General features: G+C 38.7%; 1 protein-coding gene across 1 annotated transcript in view; it reads left to right on the top strand.

The window, feature by feature from the left end:
- Positions 1-16,222, top strand: part of lhfpl4a (LHFPL tetraspan subfamily member 4a) — a 48,267-nt gene that overhangs the window by 1,196 nt on the left and 30,849 nt on the right. The window lies entirely within an intron of this gene.

Below are 16,222 nucleotides of genomic sequence, written 5' to 3'. Positions count from 1 at the left end.
GACTGATAATTTTTTCTGTGACCTCCAGGGCTGGAAAATGAAGCAGAGGGCCAAAAACTACAGTTCTTCTAATTGGCACTTGAAGCTGCCTCCAAAAGCGATTGAGTGCGTATTGACTCCTATTTTTAAAAATGCTTTAAAAAGCATTTTTACAGCCTGGTTTTAAAAGCACAGTTTAGGACTCTATGGATAATATTCACTTTCCTAATTTCCTAATAACCTTCATCTATTTAAATACTGGAGTTAAGGTCGTGGCTGCTTTGATTGATTTATGCTTTATTAATTAACTAATGGTGTGTGGTTCAGATCATCCCATTCAGGTTTTTAGAATAAAATTCTAGTATAGAAGTAGCAGCTGGTTAAAGATCCTAGCTTTATATGATAAAGTTAGAACCCCACTCCCTCATCCAAATATGTTCAATTCTGGTCCCAAACAAAAAACATGATAGTGGCCAAAACTTGAATGCTGAGGCTCCAAATGGAAAGTATGAAATTTATATACAGCCTATGATCTGGCTTGGAATGGTGCTTTGTTGAGTCACAGCATTGCTGCATGTGAAACACTTGATAGCAAGTCTGGCCTAAATTTGATCTGCAGTTTGTTATGGGCCACATTTGGCTTTGGCCATTGACGTTGGCTGTCCTGACTCCATCTCATGTCCACCAGATGTTGGGTGTGTTGTGGCATTTTAGCCAAATGTGGCCCAGACAACAATAATCTCTCTTGAGCCTTGCTCACGACTATTTAGTCATACCTGGCCCATTCAACATTCACTACAACTATAACCAAGGGTCAACTTCCAAAGGGAGCCAGATTAGACCCAGAGGTGTTTGCTATTTCGGTTACAACTCTGTGTGACCTTTAAAAGGCTCTCCCACCACAGATTGTTGAACAGATTGTGTCACTCCAGGTGGCGTCTACAAGTGTGTCCCACAAGCTCAGTAACATCAAGAATCCCCTAGTGGATTCCTAATCATAAAAAAAACACTAATTAACTAAACATGATGCACCTGAAACTGGTCTCAAATGGGTTTAAAAATGCGGTGAGTGTTGATAGCGGTGATAGTTGTGTTGAAGGTTTGGCTTTTGTTGATGCTCTTGTTGCATGATTGCATGATTATTTCAGAACTACTCACTTTAGTTTTTAAAAATCTGAACTTCTATGCATGTGTGTGTGTTTTATGAAAAGATGGAGTCTAGTGTAGTGTATGTGTTTGGGGAAGACTATAGTGCTTCCATGGAAGCACTGACATTAACTAGGAGGAGATATTGCTGGCTCAGTTATTCCTTCCTATTTGGGAGCTCGAGCCAAGGCTACATAGATTGCAACGGACTTGGGACTTTTTGTAAGCATAGACCTTTTTTTTTTCCAGCACTAACTGGATCCACAAAAAAAGCAAGGATAAAACTATGGAAACAGTTTCTTCTTGGAAACGAAATATTCACACAGCTTCAAAGACATTTCTGTTTGGTGCTGTATCAACAGTGTGACTTTGAAGAGCTTGCTTAGCAATAAGAAATGATCTATCCTGCTCATGATAATTTATTAACTGCAACATATACTAAAGGTCCACCATGGTAAAGGACATACTCATCTATGTCAATACTCAATAGTCATTGTATTTGTGTTGATGCAGCAGTCAGCCCTGTTGCCTCGTAGCCCCCACCTGCACTTCACCATCTTTGCCTCATTTCCTCTCACCTTTTTTTTTTTTTTTTCATTGCTGATTGGTTCCTAAGTTTCTTTGCTCCTCCTTTGCTCCATTTACATAAGGACTGCACACTCTCCCTGTTTTTAGTCCCACATGGAGCGGGAGATAAGGTGAGTTTGGTTTGTTCTTCTTTTTAATTTATTATACCTTTTCTTTAAGTTAATGACTTAGTCTGACCTCATTTTCTCTTTTGACCTTACATGGACTTTGGCACATTGCTTTTCTTCATTAATTCCTCAAAGTTAACCACAAAGAAAACAGGGATGACATCACACCAGTGAACCCAAATCATTACCAGTACCCCAATATGACTAAATGTCGTCATTACTACAGGGAGTGCAGAATTATTAGGCAAATGAGTATTTTGTCCACATCATCCTCTTCATGCATGTTGTCTTACTCCAAGCTGTATAGGCTCGAAAGTCTACTACCAATTAAGCATATTAGGTGATGTGCATCTCTGTAATGAGAAGGGTGTGGTCTAATGACATCAACACCCTATATCAGGTGTGCATAATTATTAGGCAACTTCCTTTCCTTTGGCAAAATGGGTCAAAAGAAGGACTTGACAGGCTCAGAAAAGTCAAAAATAGTGAGATATCTTGCAGAGGGATGCAGCAGTCTTAAAATTGCAAAGCTTCTGAAGCGTGATCATCGAACAATCAAGCGTTTCATTCAAAATAGTCAACAGGGTCGCAAGAAGCGTGTGGAAAAACCAAGGCGCAAAATAACTGCCCATGAACTGAGGAAAGTCAAGCGTGCAGCTGCCAAGATGCCACTTGCCACCAGTTTGGCCATATTTCAGAGCTGCAACATCACTGGAGTGCCCAAAAGCACAAGGTGTGCAATACTCAGAGACATGGCCAAGGTAAGAAAGGCTGAAAGACGACCACCACTGAACAAGACACACAAGCTGAAACGTCAAGACTGGGCCAAGAAATATCTCAAGACTGATTTTTCTAAGGTTTTATGGACTGATGAAATGAGAGTGAGTCTTGATGGGCCAGATGGATGGGCCCGTGGCTGGATTGGTAAAGGGCAGAGCTCCAGTCCGACTCAGACGCCAGCAAGGTGGAGGTGGAGTACTGGTTTGGGCTGGTATCATCAAAGATGAGCTTGTGGGGCCTTTTCGGGTTGAGGATGGAGTCAAGCTCAACTCCCAGTCCTACTGCCAGTTTCTGGAAGACACCTTCTTCAAGCAGTGGTACAGGAAGAAGTCTGCATCCTTCAAGAAAAACATGATTTTCATGCAGGACAATGCTCCATCACACGCGTCCAAGTACTCCACAGCGTGGCTGGCAAGAAAGGGTATAAAAGAAGAAAAACTAATGACATGGCCTCCTTGTTCACCTGATCTGAACCCCACTGAGAACCTGTGGTCCATCATCAAATGTGAGATTTACAAGGAGGGAAAACAGTACACCTCTCTGAACAGTGTCTGGGAGGCTGTGGTTGCTGCTGCACGCAATGTTGATGGTGAACAGATCAAAACACTGACAGAATCCATGGATGGCAGGCTTTTGAGTGTCCTTGCAAAGAAAGGTGGCTATATTGGTCGCTGATTTGTTTTTGTTTTGTTTTTGAATGTCAGAAATGTATATTTGTGAATGTGGAGATGTTATATTGGTTTCACTGGTAAAAATAAATAATTGAAATGGGTATATATTTGTTTTTTGTTAAGTTGCCTAATAATTATGCACAGTAATAGTCACCTGCACACACAGATATCCCCCTAAAATAGCTAAAACTGAAAACAAACTAAAAACTACTTCCAAAAACATTCAGCTTTGATGTTAATGAGTTTTTTGGGTTCATTGAGAACATGGTTGTTGTTCAATAATAAAATTATTCCTCAAAAATACAACTTGCCTAATAATTCTGCACTCCCTGTACAAGAGGTGGATGTTGTACTGGAAAGTCACATCTTCTGTTTAAAAGAAATTAGTTCATGGTGAATTATTTATCCTAGTGGCTATATATATCTTGTTTGTAGTGTTCTTATTTTACAACCCCAGTTCCAAAAAAGTGTTGGGATATTTAGTAAAATAACAACAGAATGCAGTGATTTGCAAATAATCAAGTCACAAACCCACATTTTTTCCTGACAAATGTCTTCCATTTAATAAGTTAATGTTTTATCATTTTAAGAAAGCTATTACCTTGTTTTGAATTTAATGATAGCCAAAGGTCTCAAAAAACTTGGGATGGGCCAACAAAAGTGTGTAATACGGGTACAGCTGGAGGAAGATATTGCAGATAACTGTTTTATTTAAAAAACCTCTTAGATAGGCAGTGTTTCTCAGAAGTACAGTTGAGCAAAAGTTCTGCAAAAAAAGAGAAAAATGCATAAACAAATTGTGATACGCCCACAGCGTATTTAAAATAAATAGAGGAAAAGTAGGAAAACTACTCTGTAGTCAGACAAATCGAAATTTGAATTTTGTATAATTTGTATATAGAGGTTTTAGAGACACATAAGGCCTTCATATTTCAGCAAGACAATGCTGAACTGGCCTGCCTGAAATTCAGACCTTTCACTAAGTGAAAACAAGTTTGTGGGTGATGAAGTAAAAAATAAAACACAGAAGACCCAGGGCTGGAATTCTATATCACACAAGACCAACATTCCTGAATGTCCGGGGTTGCTCTTCTCAGTTCCCAGGCATTGTTAGTGGTAATCATGTCCATGGCTCAACTCTTTTTGAGACCTGTTGCTTCCATCAAATTAAAAAAATAACCTGTTGCATTTTCTCCTTTTCTACATATATTCTCCATGTTTTAGTATGACCAAAATATAAGTTCATTGCATTTTATTTATTTGCATTTTACACAGCATTCAAACTAATTTGGGGTAGTTTATTCCATCTCCTCTAACCTTTACTAGTGAAAGAGGTTTCTTTCCCCTTGCCTTCAGAAAATGAAGGGCGTATTCCTATGTGTCTGTGATATCCTGATGGGACTGGAGTTGAGCCCAAGAGTCTGGGGCAAGGTGCAGATAATGGTTTAATTAGCTCTGTGGTGCAGCTCTGCAATAGGGCTTTACTTGGCTGTGGACAGTGTAGAGCTGTGGCAGCCCAGCCTAGAGAGGCTGGTCCTGCTCAAAATGCTTCACAGCACAAAAAGAGGAGATGGGGAGACCTGTCATAAGTTGTTGAGTGTAGCAAGTGTGAGGACACAAATGCAAAGAGCCAGATTGAAAGCAAAAAGCAAATCATTTGTTTTAGGGTGATGAAAACTCTATCAATGTAAAGGTCCAATGAGGGAAACACCGGGGTAACAAGAAAACAGCCGAAACTAATTTTACTCCACACAGTGACAAGACTCTAATGCATTTAAACTTACACATAAAAACACAAGGGTGGAGGCCAAGAAAATAACAAGCAACTAGACAAAAAAACCCTTAACTGGAATACAAATGTACATAACGAAGAACTTAAAACCACAGGATACAGGAATATGAAATATACACAATAAACAAGCTAGGAACCAAACTGAACATCCAGTAAAAGAATATAAAGTTCAAAACTTCAAAACTCTGACTATTGGACCATGACAAAATCTTTCCATCAGTAGGTAAAACAGGAGTTGCTTTGGTCATATATGTATTCAGAGAGTTTTACTACAATCTACAAATGGTAAAAGAGCATTCTAGAGCACAAAAGAAATTCCTGTATATTCAGAGAAATGCAGTTTCCTGGAAGCATTACCATCTGACTGCTTCCTGGAGGGCTAATTGACTGTTATTTATGTACATCATAAATATATTTTCGCCCTGAGCCATTAAGTGATTCATAAACTAACAGCAGCACTCAAAAACTGCTGTAGGGCTGACTGGAAGCCAGTGAAAATGTATAAGTGCAATAATGCACTCAGCTCTCTTGGAGCTGAATGCATTAGTGTTGGTGAAAATGCTGAGTACCTTTTTAGAAGACGCATGATAATCTTCCTGTACTATCACAATAAAAAATGAGTTATCACTGCATTTTAACATTACGTGCTAATGGTCACAACTTGAATGCTGGCATCTTGATTGGTATCTGTTGGTGATTTGGGGGGGTGGGGGGGTGGGGGGGGGGGGCTGTAGTTATAGTTTCTGGGCTCAGAAGGACAAGATATTAAACACTGATCTAGGGAAGTCAAGCCCCACGCCCCCGGTACCGGGGGCAAAAAGGAGGAGATCACGTTTAATCGGTTCTAACAGCGGGTTGAGAAATATAAGTCCAGACATGTGTGGTATCCACAGAAACCTCAGAATCTCAGCTAAAATGTCATACAAACCATTTCTACAACCACCAAACTCACCAAAAACAAGCCGCGATTAAACGAGCAGTTACGTAAATGCGCAGATGTCCGCTAAACAAACAAAACCGAACCAGAAATTCTTCAAACTTCATGTAACCAGCTAAAGATAGGCTGGTTAGCTTCCAGGGCTATCACTGACTCCACACACCAAGTTTCACCGCGATCAGACCAAAATTCACTGAATGAGCTGCAAAAGAAGACCGCAAAAACACACAGCGGCGCAAATGCGCTAAGACAGAAAATGGCTTACCGTCCCCATTTCCTCCTTTAGTTTTTGCTGGTAGCCGGTAGCCACGTGATTGCCAGTAGTTACCATGTCTACCTACCCACATCAGAGCCGTTTTCCGTCAACAACCTCCATTTTAGACCCACCTACAGACACGTGACTGGACAGACTTTGGACACACGTGGGTTTTGGCATTACAACGTCTGATTGGTTGAAGTGACGTGAACGTGGCATCGTTACTTTGAATCTACTGGCTAAAACGATTAAAAAGAGGTGTCAATCACGCAAATTGACCAAAAGAAACCAAAGTTACAGCCCTCAGAGTTTAAAGGGCCAGAGGCCAATCAAGCGCTCTATGCGCATGGCAGAAAAGGGCCATTGCCATGTAAATGTGTGGTTAATTCTTCAAAAATATATTTTGGAAAAAAAGCATTTTTAGGCCTGTTAATAAAATTTATTAATTTCTGCTCTTTAATACCTAAAAAAATAAACTGGCATGGTGTCCAATTGTGTGCCAAAATTGGGCATTTTTGTACAACGTCTGGATATTCATGTATTGACAGGGCTGTAGTTTTTCACTGATTTACTTTAGAAACATAAATCTTTGCACAGATGATGTTTATATGTTGGTTACCGGATTTCTAGAACCAAATGTGAGCTGAGGCATATTTTTAAAAGGGTTATATGCTAAAAATTACAAAAAAAAATTAGGCGAGAATAAAATCTACTTACTTTTTCTGTGTTCCAGTCTCAGTAACTTTGACACAGTAATGTCTGCTTTAATATTTACACCTCTGATTAAATTTCCCAAGTGTTAGCTTCATTTTGATACCAAGATTGTAAGGACAGAGTTTGTAATTGCAGAGAAATAATCAATTTAATTTGGGCACTACATTTTCGAGCAGGAAGCTCAGAAACCTCTTGGGGCTTAAGAGGTTAAGGTTTGCTATTGGAGCAATGGAACGGTCAATCATCAGTTAATCAATCAAACAGGTCAAAGACGGAAGCTTGCACTAACATTACTGCAACAGTTTCAATTATGATACCAGTCAAAGGAGTTTGCAAAGAAAAGCGTCTGGACTTCTTTAAGTTGCTTGAAGACGTTTCACCTCTCATCCGAGAAGCTTCTTCAGTTCTAAGGTCAAATGGCCGAGAGTCCCAGATTTAAACCCAGTGGGAGTATCCCCCCAAGGAGGGGGGATAAATCTGCCTTAAATCTGGGACTCTCGGCCATTTGACCTTAGAACTGAAGAAGCTTCTCGGATGAGAGGTGAAATGTCTTCAAGCAACTTAAAGAAGTCCAGACGCTTTTCTTTGCAAACTCCTTTGACTACGATGACCTGGATGACTGAGAATCTTCACAGACAATTATGATACCAGTTATGATACCAGTTCATGACAATAATGATGTTTCCTGCTTTAGTCTTCTTTACAAATATTTGACTGACACATTATATTATTCCCCTTTTCCCCCATTTTAACACTGTTAAAGTCCTGTCTGCTGCCCATAGTGTTCACCCTAATGACAAATTATTAATTGTGGCAATTTTGGTTATATTTTTACTCCCACACACCAGCAAACTAAAGCAGCTATGTAACCCAAATAATAATGATCCATCATGTTACATTATGGTTACAGATAAATACAATGTGATTACAGTAATACGTCATTTTGACTGACCATATCTTATGCATATGGTACAATCTGAAAAAGATGAATGCATGTATGAGGACAGCAAGACAGTGATGAAGTGTGCCTTGAGGTGAGCCCCCTGTTGATGATGGGTAGGCCGACAGATGCGGTCATGAAGGACTCTTTGGACTGCGATGTATGCAGATGATATTGTGGTCTACCAAAGTAAGGCAGGTGGAACGTCACAGATGCAAAGAGCAGAGGTAGTGAAGGTGGATGAGACCTTAAATATCTGGGGAAAATCAGGTACATTTGACATTAAAGGGGGAAAAAAAGAAAGAAAGGTTGTGGTATCCACTGGGGAGAGTGCCACACTTGGCATGGATTTGCTAATTAGTCTCTCCCCATGTGTTTAGTAGGTGCGATTTTTTTTTTTTTTTTTTTGACAGACTGGCCATGGGAGCAGGACACTCTGAACTGCATGTATTTGTCCCGTAAAAACATTTTGTAAGCAATAATCACACCCTCTCTGTGGTTACTGAGGTGAACCTCAGAAACATCCCTGAGTTTTCCCTGCCTGTTTGAAATCAGCTATGTTAGTACTGATATTAAAATAGCCTGGACTGGATGTTGACATAGTTGCAAACTATAGACCTATCTTACAACTATCTTTTTTGTCTAAGGTCTATGAAAAAGTTATTTTTAAGCAGCTCAACCGACCATCTGTCAACAAACAATCTGTTTGAGCCATTTCAGCCTGCTTTTAGATCCAACAACACCTCAGAAACAGCTTTAATCAAAGTTGTAAATGATCTGTTGGTAAATGCAGACAATGATTATTGAATAGGCTAGAACATTTTAACAGAGTTATGGGAAATGTTTTATCATGGCTGAGATCCTACCTGTCTGGGAGATCTCAGACTGTTAGTTTTGAAAATGATCTCTCTGAGACCTGTGCTGTGAGGCATGGGGTCCCTCAGGGCTCTGTACTTGGCCCATTGCTGTTTTCTCTGTATCTGCTGCCTCTTCTTCTACGTTCTTTTAATGTAACCTTTCACTCTTACGCCGATGACCTCCAGCTATATGTTCCTTTAACCATTGAAAACTGTGCTGACGTGTCTAAATTAGAAGCTTGTCTATCTGCAATTAGGGGCTGGTTATCTGATAATTTTACTGCTTCTTAATGCTGATAAGACAGAGTTGATGGTCATTGGACCAAAAAAATTTCAGTACTTGTCCCAAAATTTCTTCATGAAAATTGATGACTATGCAATAAATTGCAGGGACAAGGTAAAGAACTTGGACGTGTGGTTCATCTCCTTCAAGTCTCATGTAAAAGAGACAACAAGAACTGCCTGTTGTCACCTAAGGAACATAGCTAAAATCAGACAAGCGGCAGAGGTTCTTGTCCATGCATTTGTGTCTTCACGCATTGATTATTGTAACTTATTGTAATCTTCTTTCTGAGTTAACCAAAGAAAAGTTTTAGAGGTTTACAGATGGTACAAAATCCAGCTGCTCGCATTTTAACCAAAACTGAAAAAATTTGAGCACATTACCCCAGTACTGAACTCTCTTCATTGGCTACCTTATCAGGTTCGAGCAGATTTTAAGGTCCTGTTGCTCACCTACAAGGCTTTAAATGATTTGGCACCTTCATATCTCTCTGACCTTTTGCACCTCTATGTTCCATCCCGTGCTCTCCAATCTCAGGATACTGGCCTTCTAAAAGTTCCTAAAGCCAGAAAAAAGACTATTGGGCAGCAAGTTAAAGACCTACTTGTTCACCCTATCCTATGTGTCTTAATTCTATGCCTAAAGTTTTAACTGGTTATTGCTATTCCTTTTTGTTTTATCAGTTTTTAAACTGTATTGTTTTTATTTATTTATCTTTTTTATCTTCAAATAGCCATTCAGCACTTTGTGTGAAAGCACTTTATAAATAAAGTTATTATTAGTGTGAATGCTTGAAAAGCATTCACAGTATTGTTCTTCGAATCTTTATTGTGTGGATGCCTCCACACTATTGAGTTCCTGTTTCTCTTTATTCTTTATACTTTATTATTGTCTGGATGCTGGTTAAGCATCCACACTATTTAGTTCCTGTTTCTCTTAAACTTTATTGAGTGGATGCTCTTAAAGGCATCCACACTATTGAGTTCCTGTTTCTTTTTATTAAGTGTGCCTATTCCAAGAGGCACACTTATTGGTATTCGTCAGATTTATTCTTCTTCTTATTATTATTATTATTAAGCGTGCCTATGCCAAGAGGCACACTTATTACTATTCGGCGGATTTATTATTCTTATTAAGTGTGCCTATGCCAAGAGGCACACTTATTACTATTCGGCGGATTTATTATTAAGTGTGCCTATGCCAAGAAGCACACATATTACTATTCGGCGGATTTATTATTCTTATTATTATTAAGTGTGCCTATGCCAAGAGGCACACTTATTACTATTCGGCGGATTTATTATTGTGTGGATGCTGTAAGCATCACAATTGAGTTCCTGTTTCTCTTTATTCTTTATACTTTATTCTTCAAGTTGCTCCGTTTTTCGCCGCTTAACTACTTCCTCAGTTTTTGTGCTATTTTCTCAGTTCAAATTTCACAATATTCTGCTATTTCTGCTCATTCCTGCTATATCTTTTTGTACTTTTAACTATTATACTTTTTAAAATATTAAGCTTTTTATGCAATTTTTTTGTCCCATTGAAATGAATGGGAAATTTCTAAAATTCTGCTAAAACTTGCTTGTTTTTGAAACTTAACTACATCCTCATACTTTCACCTAGAAACTCCATTCAAACTTTAAAACGTTCTCAAATGATTGGGCTATTCCTCTATGATTCAGCTTTTTCATATCTGTTACCGTTTTAATTTAATGCCTCTTTAAGTTTTCAGTTGCAGCTTTGTGATTTTTCAGAAAATACATGCGTTGTTATGGTTGCTATGCAATTAACTCAGAGTGAGCGCTGGTCCTTTCTGAAGTTTCTCTTCATTCTGAACAACTTCTTGCAACTCACTCAATTTTCACTCAACCTCCACAAATTATACATCAAAACGTGGGGATTTTTGCTGGCTTTCAGAAAATGTCACTATCACTGTTGTGGACGTTACAGATTTTTATCAAATTGCCTCAGAGCAACACAAAGTCTGAAAACTCTCCATACAAAATTCAATGGAGAGTTTGTTCAAAATCAGTGCTGGAACTCTCTAATGAGAGGCATTTTCAAATCGTCATATCTCCTTAACAAAGCAAAGTTAAGACATGAGGCTTGTGCCAATTCATCTTCAGACACTGCTGACGCTCAAGGTCAGAGCAGTTTTTACAGTCATCTTACCGTTCAGCCATAAATTACGTTTGTTTGAGGGGTGGAAATCTGTCCTCCTCTCAGTTTTCAAACTCTGAAATTGAAGCCGTTTCTTCTCTTGTCATATCTCCGCGACGAAGGTACAAAGACCTATGAAAATCGCAGTCAAGGTACACCAAAGTCCACTGATTAACCCAGTACAAGAATTATGCTTCTATCCCACCTAGTTCTTGAGTTACACGACGTTTTGTAACTCCAAAAAACGTCGTTTTTCGCCTCTCACCGCAATCTCATTCTGAATTCTCATCAATCTGTTTTCCTGGCGCCCGTCCCCTTTCCAGGTGGCGCAATCAGTAATGACACGGGTCTGTAGCTCAAAGGTCGTGGGTTCAATCCCACCTTGTTCAACTTTTTTTTTTCACTACAAATTTATACACTATCACAGACCAGAGGTCCGTTCTTCGTACCTCGCTTACTACATCCAAGATCAAATGACACATCCAAGATCAAATCATCGCGCCAACTTTGAGCTCGCTATTCCGGTTCTACGAACACACCTGTTGTTGACGATTAGTATAGCTGGATGAAGTAATGTGAGATCACTGGGTGGCTTAAAAGGGGCTACGCATCGATAGTAGAAACATTGATCGGCAACCCTTTGATTGGTCGACGAAAATGTCGAAGGAGCGCGCTCAGTATTTTTCGGCAGCAGAGCAAGAACTCTTGATTGAGGGATATCAGGAGTTTCAGAGTTTAATTAAAACTCAAGGGAACACTGCAAAGGCTGCAAAAGCAAGGAGAGAGGGCTGGCAGAAAGTTGCTGACAAATTAAACTCGTAAGTAATTTATTATATTATATTACATTATATCCTCTTTCACATTAGAGCCACAACAGGACCCACTAGAACATGGGAACAAGTAAAAGTGAAATATAAGAATATTCTATAGAATGGTAATATTTATCACTTATATTACTTTTAGTCTCTTGAAAAGAGACCCTGAAATAATCTGTTTGTTTGTTTATAACAGCAACCAAGAAAAGGGCAGAGCAAATAAAGACAGGTGGTGGTCCTGCACCCCCTCGTCACACCGCGGCAGAGGAGCTGGCCCTAGGGTTGCCACCAGACTCATTGTTGAGGGCATCCCTGGGGGCAGCTCTTCCTTAGACAAGCAGCCGGGGTGCAGTAGCAGCAGCGCCTTCATAACTGGTAAATGAGCTCATAATTCTATTTGTACAATGTAAAATATTTGGTTGTTGCCTTAATTAAAATGCTTTTTGTACTGTGACATTTATTGACATTGTGGGGTTTTTTTGGTGTGTAGTTTCACATAACACTCCATCACTTTGACCTGTTCCCATGCAAGGGGTGACTGAAGCATGCACAGTAAGTTGGGAGATTAGATATATCTTTTTTTAAATTATTTATCGCTTTTATAGCCGTGGTCTCTCATCTTGATTACACGAAGTAATTTACTATTACTACTCTAAAATATGAATTACATCTGAAATAATCAAATACATGAAATAGAATGATTAATAGTACATTTCCCTTTTTTTAGGAAATGACCTGTATGTATCTGTATGAAATCAATAAAAGAATCAAATACTGCATTATCTTTAGTTACATTGATAATATTTATTTATGGAAAAACAGTGGAGAAATATCGCTGTTGCTTTTCAGATAAATGAAGCGGACATACCTGAGTGGCGCGATCTAATCCTGTTTACATAAAGTAAGCCTGCTCCCAAGCAGGTTTACGCTTACGGATCTGTTGCTATGACAGCAAGTCTCGGATGAGCTTCGGAGAACCGAACGATCCAAGATCACGCGAAATCGTCAACAATCAAATCCAGCTAACTTACTTAGCGAGGTACGAAGAACGGACCCCTGTAATTTATATTGCTAATTTATTACAATTCTGCAAAGTTTTATGAATTTAGCAGCTTTTCTAATATGGACCTCAGATTCTTGTCAACACTCCATGGCAGAAATACATACAAGTACACAGCCTGATGAAGCAGACAGAAGCAGTACCTCTGATTGGTGAAATTGAGCAGAACCAGGTTGTTCTGCCTCTTTTCAGCAGAAAGTTCGCGTTTTCACCTCTTATCAGCACAAATTTCACTTTTCTCAGCACAAAACTCAGCAGCTTCTGCTCATTTAGCAAAATTGTCAGTTTCTCCATCTCTTGTTTTTGCGAGAACGAGTTTGATTCAGTGAGATGAGTAGCTGCCTTGAGACCAGAAGGGCCAGGTTCGAATCCCGGTCATGGCAACACCTGTTTTCAGCACAAATCTCAGCTTTTTAGCTGTTTTAAGCAGAAACCTGTTTTCAGCAGAAATTCTGCTGATTCACCTCTTTTCAGCGCAACGTTCTGCTTCTTTACCTCTTTTCTGCAGAAATTCTGCTGATTCACCTCTTTTCAGCAGTATTTTGAGCTTTTTCACCTCTTTTCAGCTTTTTCAGCTTTTTCTTGTGTTTTCCACAAAATTTTCAGTTTTTTCACCTCTTTTAATTTGAAAGTCTTTTGCATCTGTTTTCAGCTGAATTTTCAGTTTATTCACCTCTTTTCAGCACATAGTTTTACTTCTTCTGCTCTTTTCAACAGATTCCACTACAAGGCATCCACACAGCATTTTCGCAGGAAATGCTAATTTTTCTAGTTGTGTGGATGCCCTCAAAGGCATCCACACTATTGAGTTCCTGTTTCTCTTTAAACTTTATTCTTCAAGTTGCTCCCCCGTTTTTCGGCACTTAACTACTCCCTCAGTTTTCAGTCGTTTTTCTCCGTTCAAACTCTAAACTGTTCTGCTATTTCTGCTAATTCCAGCTATATCTTTTGGTGTTTATTACTATTATACTTTTTAAAATATTACACTTTTTTCCTTTTTTTTGTCCCATTGAAATGAATGGAAAACTTCCACAATTCTGCTAAAACTTGCTTGTTTTTCAAACTTAACTACATCCTCATACTTTCACCTAGAAACTCCATTCAAACTTTAAAATGTTCTCAAATTATTGGACTATTCCTGTATGATTCAGCTTTTTCAGATCTTCTACCATTTACATCTTATTCCTCTTTAAGTTTTCAGTTGCAAAATTGTGATTTTTCAGAAAATACATGCGTTGTTATGGTTGCTATGCAATTAACTCAGAGTGGACACTCATCTATTCTGAATTTTCTCTTCTTGTCTGAACAACTTCTTGCTACTTACTCAATTTCCACTCAACCCCCACAAATTATACATCAAAGTGTAGGTATTTTTGCTGGCTTTCAGTAAATGTCACTATCATTGTTGTGGGAGTCATAGAGTTTTTGCAAATCTCCTCAGAGCAACACAAAGTCTGACTTTCTATGGAGAGTTTTCAATGGAGAGTTTGTTCAAAATCAGTACTGGAATTCTCTAATGAGAGGTATTTTCAAATTGTCATATCTCCTTAATGAAACAAAGTTGAGACATGAGGCTTGTGCCAATATATCTTCAGACACTCCTGATGCTCACAATTCAAGAATTCTTTTCTCACCTATTACCGTTTGGCCATGAATTACATTTGATTGAGGTTAGGAAATTTGTCCCTCTCTCAGATTTCTTCAGATTTCAAAGTCTGGAAATGAGGCACTTTTTTCTCTCGTCATATCTTTTTGATGGTTTTCACCAGAGCCCTGAAAATTTCCATGACTGTTCACCAAAGCCTGCTGTTTCTTACAGTGAAAGAATGATTTTGATGCTCCGTAGAGATTTAGAGTTACAAAATGTTGTTTGAGGGCAAGTCAAGGCAGTTTTTGCTTCGCCTCTACTCAGTTACAGTGTGTTACAAGTCATATATCTTTAATAATTTATATTTTATCTCTGAATTATGAAGACCTGAAGATTCCCCCATCTGTTCTGAACAAAACGGTGTGAGAATGACCGTTCTAGCCCCTACGGTTAGGAAATGATGGCCATTTGTTCGAGGGGAATCCTGAATGTGAGAAATACACTGCAGAAAACTCATACCTCTCTCTGTGTCTGTGTGTGTAAGTGCTGATTACAGCAGGTGCAGCCAATTTAGTGACCTAGATATACCAAGCCCAGACTCTTAACAGCCACTGTTCCCTTTAGGCTCTGTGTATGTGTGTGTGTGTGTGTGTGTGTGTGTGTGTGTGTGTGTGTGTGTCAATATTTCTCCCATGTTAAAGTATTACTCCTCCATAATAGTATTTCTGCTAAATCAAAGTACTTCTACTACATCTTAGTACTTCTGCTCAATCATAGTATTTCTGCTAAATCTTAGTATATTTGCCAAATCATGGTATTTGGGCCAAATCATGGTTTGGGGGCCAAATCATAATATTTCTCTTATGTTATAGTATTACTACTAAGTGGAGGAATTTGTGTCATGTTACAGTATATGTGCTGATTACAGTATATCCGCCAAATCATAGTATTTATGCCAAATTACAGTATTTCTGCTAAAAAGCAAATTTATGCCAAAAGATAGTATTTATGTTCAAACATAGTATTTCTGTTAAATCATAGTACTCCTGCCAAATCATAGTACTTGTACTGAAACATAGTATTTCTGCCCAATCATAGTATTTGTGCTAAAACATGGAATTTCTGCCATATTTTGGTATTTGTGCAAAAACATAGAATGTCTGCAAAATCATAGTATATCTGTTATGTTATAGTATTACTACTAAGGCATAGTATTTCTGCCAAATCATAGTATTCCTTCAAAATCATACAGGGTTCATACGGGTGCTTGGAATCCTTGAAAATGCTTGAATTCTAATGTCGTCTTTTCAAGGTTTGAAAAGTGCTTGAATTTCAGATGTGGTGCTTAAAAGTGCTTGAAAATGTAACTGTATTTCATTCACAATAAATAGCTATCTGATTGAATTGTTTTCTTATCAGATGAGACGCAAAAGCAAAATTTCCCCGCCTGGGCTGCCTTGCATCTGTTTCAATATGTGACCCCGCCCCTCCCTCGGACAGTCGGGGATGAGTGCACTAACATACCTGTAGGTTGCTGTTTTAATGAGTG

Source organism: Oreochromis aureus, linkage group 5, assembly GCF_013358895.1.
Source record: "Oreochromis aureus strain Israel breed Guangdong linkage group 5, ZZ_aureus, whole genome shotgun sequence".
NCBI classification, from domain to species: domain Eukaryota; kingdom Metazoa; phylum Chordata; class Actinopteri; order Cichliformes; family Cichlidae; genus Oreochromis; species Oreochromis aureus.
Note: the sequence above shows the minus strand (reverse complement) of the source record. Positions and strands in the feature narration are given on the sequence as shown.